Here is a 10,157-nt window from a genome sequence, read left to right on the forward strand (position 1 = left end):
CTATCTGTATATAAAAACAATAGAAGTCTATGTAATGTCCCCATTTAGATAGCTAAGTAAACGTGTGTGTGTGAAATAGTATATCAGTCTGGCGAGTAAACAAAAAAATTTACTACCCAATTGCGATTATATTGCCAAGGTGTGTGTAGAGGGTTGCGTATAGGCTCACGTCGCATTTTATTAGCCCTATTACATTCAGAAATAATGTAGGCTAAAGCAAAATGTTTACAAACATTATAAACAGTTATTAGTTTCTCTCCAAAACAAATCCTCTAAAGTTATGGCTATAAAAACAAATAGGAATAATATGCTTTAAATACAGAGAATGAAACTATCGAGGGCTCAGTCCGAGTGTGCAATAGGTGAGCAAAAGTATATCAGTGCTAACCTTATTCTTAGCCTCCAACTCAAACACTGGCAAATGAAATCTAACAATTTAGCAGCGAATAGCCAACGATAGAGAAAATATAGTTGCCTAGCATGAAAATGTAGTCGCATATGCAAGTAATTTGCTTGCATTGAGGGTTGCGAATCCACAGCCACATGGCAACAGTGCTGTTCATTTTTTGCTTTTGCTTCACATAACATGGCGCACTTACTGGCAATAAACCTTTGTTGTATGTTGCTTTTTGCTACTTGCATTGAAGTATTCTCCTTCAGAGGTGTCCTTCAGAGATGCTGTCTATTCTGTTCAAAGTACTGCACTGTTTATTTTAATTGAAACGAAGTAGTACTGTTTAACATATATTTAATTCTTCATTCTGACAATGGATCCACTTGGGCTTTTGTGGATCACTTCTTGCAGCCCTAGTTGGGCCAATAGTTTGGATTTTTTTATGTGACCTGCCAACATTTTTACTAGCTCCACCACAAAATAATATTTTTTTAAAAATCTATGAATATTCATGTGTTCCATTTAAAAATACTTTTAATATTGTAAAGCTAAAAAAGATGGAAATTATAGAACTGTAATGTAACTACATGATTAAAAACATGTTTATGAACTCAGTAATGGTTTGTAGTTTTCAACACATGCTTTCAAGTCTTTTTTGTCATTTCAATAAATCCGTCTATGTAAGCCTGCTGGGTAAAATTGCTGCAGATTCTGCTGATGTGCCAAAAAGGCGAGAGACATGTATTTATATTAATAAATAGACTTATTGTAACTGGCCTGAAAGTCTTTGTGGAGCCCTGTCTTCCACTTGCTGTCAATTTATTCAGAAAAAAATTGGGCTATTTTTTTTTTTACTCTGACCACATATTTCCCAGGAATAACTGTTTGGTATTGTGTTAATCTGCTAGTGTCCCATGTTGTTGTCAAGCAATTTCATAATGCTTTTACTCCTGTTTTGTCAGTGCACAGCTTCCCTGCTGGATCGATGCTGAGTTTGGTGGTCATTCCATAGCCGATGACAGAACACGTCCTCTGAGACTTCCAACCTCATTACCTGAAGTGTCTGGGCCAAGCAAACACACTTGCTTTAGCCAGAATGACTCAGTGTGACTGAGTAACTCAGTGTACTTGCTTTTGAAACATTTGAGAATGTTGCATGTTGTTTCTCTTTTCTTTTTCGCTGCTGGTTTCCTTTAGAGCTGCGTTTGCTTCTGTTTAGGTACAGTGTCTCTGTCTTTTAGCCCTCTCTGTCCGTTCTCTCTTTGTCCATTTCTGTTCTTCTCTCTGGTGTTCCTGTTTTGTAGTGCGTGTCCTAGCAGAGCTTTGTTTCAGACTGAATGAGCGCAGTGTGGAGGCAGGCTGGCGGATAAACAGCCGGATCTGCAACAAGCAGTCACAGCTCGCTCTCCCACTTATGCTCTCTCTCCGTCTCGCTCTCTTTCTCCCTCGCAGCACTCCACAGGAGGGAGAAAAGTGTGATGAGCTTCTGTGTTCACTGGCCTCTTCCTCTCTGTTGAGTAGCATGCATGTTTTATTACACTGCCATCAGAAGCACAAAACAAGCATTTGTGTGCAAGAATTAGCCACTCCTCTGAGAAAATTCACCACCGTTTTTGCGTCTCTCCGCTCTGCGTGCGTAATTTAGACACCGCAGGTTTTTTTATTTCCCTTTTCGTCTGTTTTAGTATTTAAGCCAATGCAGACTCATGCACAGCTCATAGTCTTTTGGTAATACGATTGTATTCTATGCCCCACATGGATATCGTTTTGGAACGAGCTCTGCTTCTTGGTCTGGACTATCACCAAACACAAGCAGAAATTCCAGTTGGCAGACGGATGAGATGAGAGATGCTATTAGCCAATGACAAGATACTGTCTCAATGCCTCTTGGCGGAATAAACTGCTCAACTTCTGTTGCTTTGCAAATGAAGAGAAACACTCATAACATGCTCGACTGTTTAAGATCCTTATCGCTCAAAGATGAAACCTTTGCTTTGTCCACTGTAAACAGTCTTGACATTATTAAAGTTCTTGTGTTATAAAAAGATAACAAGGGCAGATGTATTGTCTTTGTCTGCTCAGCTTGTTAAAGTCAACCAGAAATGGCACTCGTAGTGCATTTTACTTGCGTAATGTGACTTATTTTATCCACTGTGATATGATTGGATGATAAAAGAGGGCTGTGTATGACAGGTGTTTTTGCTGTTAGAGGTTAAAAAAATAAAAGCTTGTTGACATCATGCTAATAGAAAAGTCATAAAGTATAAAGATTTTTTTTGTCTTTGGAATAACATTCAGGGCAAAATGCCCCCACCTTATATCTTCTCTCATTTATTGAATGGTTATGCTCTCACTAATCTTGACTTTCAGCTAAACATTTGTGGGATTTATTTCCATCTGTGTAGTTTTGAGTGTAAATGGTAAATTTTTTGGATAATTGTGTTAATGTTGGATAATGTTTTTGTTTATTTTTTCAATTTGTGAACTTAGTCTTTCATTAAGATTTGGTAGCAAGTATTGTTTGTATTTAAAAAAAATATTTTTATTATTTAATTATAACCATTAATAATATAAAACATTTTTAACATTATGCAAAAATCAAATGACAGCTGGGTAAACCCACAGTTTCACCCACAGTTGAGTTGACTCCCTTTCATCATTTTTAATTTTGTGATGTAGGCCTATCCAAATTTACAAATGTTTCCATTTAATTTCTTGATTAATAATTTAGAAGATACATCATCATTCTGTTGTTACTTAAGGAGAGCATCTTCTCTAATCTAACCCTACCAATGAATTGTTCGCAGTGGTCGTTTTTGCTTTAATGTTGACCGTTTATGTTTTTGTAATGGCTGTGATGTGTAATGCAGGACTGACGAACAGAACCTGAGACGTTCCCTCATTCCCAACACAGGGGCTCATTGTTGGCACTTTTGCTCCTCCATTAAAGCACACTTAATTAGTCCCATGTAAACAAATGGGACTTGCTGGGCTCTTATAGAAATGCAGAGTGCTCATTGAACAAAGTCTAATTTGTGTGAATGTGTGCACATAGTGAGGTGAGCAAGGGACCACGATTCAGGCTCTGGGCTTTTTTGGCATGATTTACATTTACAGATTGTGCACCTGTAGAGACTGCTGTTCTCTGATGTTGAGAGTTAAAGCATACATTTCCAAGTTTAATGAGCTCTTGTATTAATGAGCACTGTATTTATTGCAGATTCAAGGTTGTGGAGAGTGACAACAGGAAAAGTCGTATTTTCTATGTCTTCATGAAACTTCTTCATTTCTTAATTTTCCAGGGATTTGAAGGATTTGCATCACATGTGATTAATATTTGATTGATGGTGTATTTGTGCTGTTTGGTCATCAGGCGTCACCTGCTTTATTTGGATTGATTAAGATCATAATCATGAATCCCTTAATCCCAGATGTTTTAATTGGATGTGATGAGTGAGTAATTGATGGGCATAATCTGGCATGCATTTGGTTGTTTACACTGTACCAAACTGGGTTATGCCATGTGCTTTGAAAATGTTCCAAGAACCGATTATGGGGGAGAATAATTCAATGTGCTAATCGTTTGAGAAATGTATTGAAACAACAACAACACACAAAGCGTGGGATTTGATTGAGCATTGAGAATTTTTGCATTGCTAACAGAGGCAGGCCTTGTTACTGTGGTTAGCTTGGGCTGTTTCCTTTCTACTATCCCTTGCCAAACCTGAGAAGATTTACTTCTGTGAAATGAAACTGATTGCTACATGCCAATCCGAGTTTTTCAAAAACAACATGAGTGCTGAGTGCTGAATGCCACAAAACCATAAACACAAACTCAGGAAGCACGTAGAGTAATTATATTAAACTGCAAACTGCAAGTCACACACTCACTTTTTTTACTTATTTTTTTTATTTTTTTATTTTCATTTTATTTTATTTATTCATTTTTTTATTTTTCGTTTGAGTTAACAAACAGTACTTACCCAGACAACTTGTGACAATTATTCAAGTCTTCAATGGCAAAAGTTCTTAGCTTGTGCTCTTATTTTTAATTTACGGAACAGGCATCTAGAACAAACATTGCATGCTAAGTACAACACTGTCTGGGAAAAACAATACATGAAAACTGATTCATGAAAATAAGATTTTCATTAATGTCTTTGATAAGGTCACTGAAGGGCTATAAAGATCACGCCAGTAAACCCTGTTGAGTGTAGTGAATGTGATTGTTACTGTGCTGTTCTGAGCACTATAATCTTATAAAGCGTTTCTTGTTTTAATAGGTTGCTGCTCCGGACCATTTGACAATGGAAACTCATGTTCTTCCAGAGCCTCTTCATTTCACAGCCCACACTGTACCTCTGTCATTGTGAGAAATTCAGTCTCGGGTGGGTTTTCTACATGTATATAGAATTGTATATGTATGTAGGATTTGTCAATTAATGTTTAGCTGTTTCACATGACTCTGAGCTCAATGTACTTGCTTTACCTGTCTCTAGCAGAATTCATAGCTTTTATAAAGAGCTGAGCATTAATCATGCTTGCGTTTAGGATTTTATTTGGATTGTGAAGCATATTGTTTTGTGAAAATGTTGTGCATATAGACTAGGGGTGAGAATCACAGGGTACCTCACAATACGATACTAATCACGATACATGGCTCACGATACGATAATATCACGATACAGCAATTATTGCAATAATCGATATATTGCTAGACAATCCTATAACGATACATCACGATGTCTGTCTAACTATGAAAACAAAATGCCTGTGAAAAGGTTAAGTGCAAGTTTTCTCTCTTTATTCAAGTCCGAACTGTTAGAAAACAGCACAAAATGTTCTGTAAATCAAATTTAACGTTAAGTAAGTTAATAATTTTTTTCTTGGACTTATTAAAAGCTTACACTTTGTGTATTAATCAACACATTTAACTGCTTATTGACTTGCCCACTGCATAACACGCACTTGTAATATCGGAGAGAGAGGTCCATGCTGATAGCTGCTCCGTGGCAGTTTTTTAGTTCTTATCCCCTTAAACATAGCAGTAGAGCTAATACAGTGGCTGGAAATCTGTTTATCCTTCGGTTCCTCATGCTTCCCCATCTTCATAGAGAATGCGGTTTATGGTGGCTCAGAGCGCTTTGGAAAGAAATTGAAAATAGCGCGACTGTGATTTCCACACATTTTTAGATGCTGGGTGCAGGGAAATCTATTTAGAGCGCCTTGTTGTATTAATAAAAATATCTATATTTTGTTCCAGATATTTCTCTTATCGCATGGAGAAGGACAAAGATATATAGCCATATCGATATTTTGTCCCACCCCTAATATAGACCCATTGAACTATCATGTCTTTTTGAGAACATACTAGGACAAACTCTCTTTTTCCTCTCTCCTTCTCGAAATACCAGCAGGCTGCATTGTCCGGGATGAAGGGAGGCTTTGCATGCATGGACCATCAAAACATTAATCCTTCATAGTGGAGTGTCATGTAGTGTCAGTAGTACCAAATGGTTCTTTTGTCGCTTCTGATTATTGTGGGATCAGTCAGTCGCTGGCCGTCCTTTTACCCAGCAGGGTGCCGTCCTGGCTGGCACTCTTCTCTCTTGAATCCAAACCCTTATTGCTTGCTGTTTTGAGGCGCCATTGTTTAGAGATTTTGGCCAGAATCTCCAATTAGAGAACTGTTCTCTCTACCTCTTCAGGGCCTGAATTTCGTTTTGGAAAATGGGGGGGAATTCCCCCTTTAGGTGGCTCTTATTGGGGGGGATTTTTTAATTTGAGGGGGGAGTTAGGGTATTTTTTAGACATATTTTTAAACTACAATCATCCAACCTAAATGTTTCGTCACCCAGTGCATTTGTGTTTTACAAGATATAATGTTGTTGATTCATGTTTATATTGTGAGGAAGATACTTAAAAAAACTTTAAAACTCTGAATTGAATTTATTTTAACTAAAAAAGACAAGTAGACAGTAAGTAATAAAGTAAGAATAGATTAATGACAAGCAATGGCACAAACAAATACAATAACAAGATACAACTAAAATGAACTGTGCTTTAAGTTTTTCAGGTAAGTTTAACAGTAATATTCAGGTACAGAAATACCACAGAAACAGAATCTATTTAACTTTAAAATAACACTGATTAGTCTTCAATGTATAAATAAACATTAATGACAGACAGCAGCAGGTTTATTTAGGTTGCTTGTCTCTTTAAGACCTCATGCACGGATCAAACTGTTACACATTCGCAGTCACAGAGCGCGCAAGTACTGAATTGAGCACTTGAATGTTTAAAATTGTAAGACTCAAAAGCACGTGCAAATAATACATTCCGTCATCTGTCGCGAGCGTCTTTCAAATTGAAATATTTGCGGGAATTTCCCGTGTTACATGTGCGGAAACTGTGGGAATCAGTAGAATTATGCGCAATCCCCGCAATCCCGCGCCGAAATTCAAGCCCTGCTCTTCTGTTAGAAATGACCCTTCCCTATCCTGTAGTCCCTTGCTCTTTCTTTCAGCTGAGTTCATCTGTGTTTGGAGGCATCTCAGAATGAGGTTATTCAGTCGATCAACTGGTGGACGTTTGCAGCTGTCACAGACATGACAGGGAGGTAGCGTTGTGACTCTGCTGTCCCGCCGTTTGTGTAGCCAACCATTTATACATCAACCTGGGTGACTTACAGGTGAAGTCTTGTTTCCTTTGCTTGAAGGCCTGGCTGTCTTTGCAGCAATTTTATGCATTTATTAGAGCGTTGATAGATTTAGAGTATTTCAAAAGTTGTTGGATAACTAGTAGGGCTGGGTGATAATATTCAATAATTTTGAACACACTATTCATTAAAGAATCCTGAAAAAATTTATCACGATTTCCACAAAAATATTACGCAGAACTACCGCTTAATATTTTTAATATTGATAATAATATGCTAAATAAGCACCAAATTGTGCACCAAATCAGCATATTAGAATGATTTCTGAAGGATCATGTGACACTGAAGACTGCAGTAATGGCTGCTAAAAATGAGAAAGACAGAAATTACATTTTAAATATTCTGAAATAGAAAACTGGTATTTTAAATGTTACAGTATTACTGTTTTACTGTATTTTTGGTCAAATAAATATAGCCTGAATATAAGAGACTTCTTAAAAAAAAATCTTACCTATGCCAAACATGCCTTGATCATTTTAAACTAGAATTTTACTGCGTTTTACTTGATTTGTACATTTTGAATATGCTTGGATGGGTTCCTCCAATTGAAGGGAAATCCTATATCAATATATTGGAAATGTAATATAATTATATTACGTATGTATTATATTATATTATATTATATTATATATATATATATATATATATATAATATAATATAATGCCTTGTAAACCAAGAAGAAAACTTCTTGATGTTGCCTTGTAAACCAAGAAGAAAATGCAACATAGTAACAGTTTTAAGTCCCTGTGTTGGATCAAAGCGATCAATTCCCTCTAATATTTGTATTTTCTTAAAGGAGACATATTATGCCCCTTTTTACAATATGTAATATAAGTCTCTGGTGTGCTGCGGTTCTTGCATTCTTCTGCGGTTTGCTCGTCAATAGCGCGGTATTGCGGTTATCGCGACAGCCCTACGTTACAGTAAATAAACCAATAAATCCACTGCTCTCTTGTCTCCTCTGAGGCTGGAACTCTAAATAGGACTTTAGAACTGATGACTGACAGGTTGACTAATTTCTCGGACATGACGCTTTCTGTGTTTGTATTACCATCTAGTGTTCTGTGCTCGTCTGTGCAGCCAAAGACAGAAGAGTTAGCATGTTTTGCTCAAACTTTCGCCATGGCATTAGAGCTGGTACACCGTTGTAGCTTGCGAAATCAAAATGACGGCGCCGTGGGTGGAAACTTACAGATTTAGGATGCGCTGCACTCGTGGTTTTAGAATAAAAGCGAACGATCAAATTAATCAGATTAGGTTGATGGATAATATCAGAAATATGGTGGGAATTAAGTTATATTTTATCACTTTAAACAACAGAGAGTAATAGAGATTTTACAGAAAAACAGAGCTACACGAAGCTACAATCACAAACCAGCAGCACTGCAAACAGGAAGCAGGAATAATACTGTCCAACAGCGACACCCGCAGGTCAGGAATGCAAGAGAGTGTGTGTGAGTCGAGTGATTTGACCCGCGAGTGATTTCGGTTCCGGTAACAGAGCCTCCGCAACAAATAGTGAAATGGGTGAATAAATGATACATGATTAATAAGACAGTTTCAATTACTCAATTAAATTAGGAGTACTCATTTAAAAAAAAAAAAAAAAAAGCAGTGTGGCTTCTGTGTGACTGGAGTGACGTTGAAATTAAGGCTGTATTTTCACTTTTGTAAGTAAGTTTCGATCAAATTATGATATGATGGTTTCAATTTTGACATTTAACACACCCATTCAAGTCTATTTTTATGAATTTTTGCAAAAACCTATCAGTCATCAACATATAATTGTCAGCTTACTAAATTACCAATATAATTATTAGTGACAACCCCACAAATGATCTATAATTAAGCAATATCACACAAGCAAGAGTGTTGTTGTTTTGAATATAAGCACGCCTGTATTTCAGCTGTAAGGACAAGATAACTTTGTGGATGGAAAGTATAGCAGCTTTTGTATGCATGACTATGAATTAGTACTATTCATGAATTAATTCTGTCATGAATTAATAATTTCTCTCAACTTCAAACCTTTACTGAAAAAATTGATATGCATTTAATTTGTCTGCTTTAAGAAATGTCTAACTTTTTTCCACCACATATTTTGAGTCTGTTTCTGTGAAGTCTGTCTGTGCAGGAATAACTTCAAAAGTACACCGCCATGTACATGAGCAGCTTAGAGGGAAGTAATTTGGCCCACATGTTTTCCCCCTACACGGCCCTCAACCTGAAATGAGTTTGCTACCTCTAGTCTGGATGACATGTCATGATGCAAAATATACATTATTGAGAATGTCACGGTCAATATCAAAATACTGATTGTAGCACAGCCTGCTGATTAGTTGCCTACAGTGGCTCACTATGGAGGTCACCAAGCATGAGAGCAGGAGACCGCAGCTGTTTTTATGCTGTTCTCATGGCAAGTCATTTTTCATGTGTGTTTTGGTTCAGGCCTTCTGGCTTTTTACAGCACCTTTGAGGAATTGAGTTTGTGCTCCGCCTCCTCTGTTTTTTCCCCCATATGATTTCTCTCTCTGCTCCCAGCTTGTGTTGTCATTTTGAGTGCTTTGAGTTCAGGTCCAGGAGGGAAGTGTAACTGTGATTTTGGCTCGCGTGTCTTGATGTAGTTAGTGAGGTTTTGTGTTTTTTAACCTGCTGACCTCACTGTGACCCTGCTGTGTCTATGGCGACCGCTCTAGCTGTAAGAGGTTGTGGCAGCACAGGGCTTTGTGGCTGCATTCCAGCGTTGACATGTCTGCACGCGTAGAGACAACATTACAAAAGCCCGGCCCCTGCTGAACATTATGGGATGGTAACTTGGAGACTATTTTTCACGCAGCTCGAGTATTTAAAGGTGACATATCATGAAAATCTGACTTTTTCCATGTTTAATTGCTATAATCGGGTCCCGGTGCATCTACCAACCCAGAAAACGTGAAAAATTTTTTATAAGCCTTTCTATGCAAGCATGTGAAAAAAAAGAGATGTTCAGATTTTGCTCCCCCCCATGATGTAGAAAGGGGATCTTATTATAATATTCCAGCCCC

The 10,157-nt window shown here is 37.4% G+C and overlaps 1 long non-coding RNA gene across 1 annotated transcript in view; it reads left to right on the forward strand.

The window, feature by feature from the left end:
- The first annotated feature begins 4,679 nt into the window (after window positions 1-4,679).
- Window positions 4,680-10,157, forward strand: part of LOC107726988 (uncharacterized) — a 69,077-nt gene continuing 63,599 nt past the window's right edge. The window contains exon 1 of the long non-coding RNA XR_001638317.1: window positions 4,680-4,782. This is a non-coding gene — a long non-coding RNA (uncharacterized LOC107726988). The remainder of the gene's footprint in view (window positions 4,783-10,157) is intronic.

This window comes from Sinocyclocheilus rhinocerous, unplaced genomic scaffold (genome assembly GCF_001515625.1).
Source record: "Sinocyclocheilus rhinocerous isolate Xijiao unplaced genomic scaffold, SAMN03320098_v1.1 scaffold4684, whole genome shotgun sequence".
In the NCBI taxonomy this organism is placed as follows: domain Eukaryota; kingdom Metazoa; phylum Chordata; class Actinopteri; order Cypriniformes; family Cyprinidae; genus Sinocyclocheilus; species Sinocyclocheilus rhinocerous.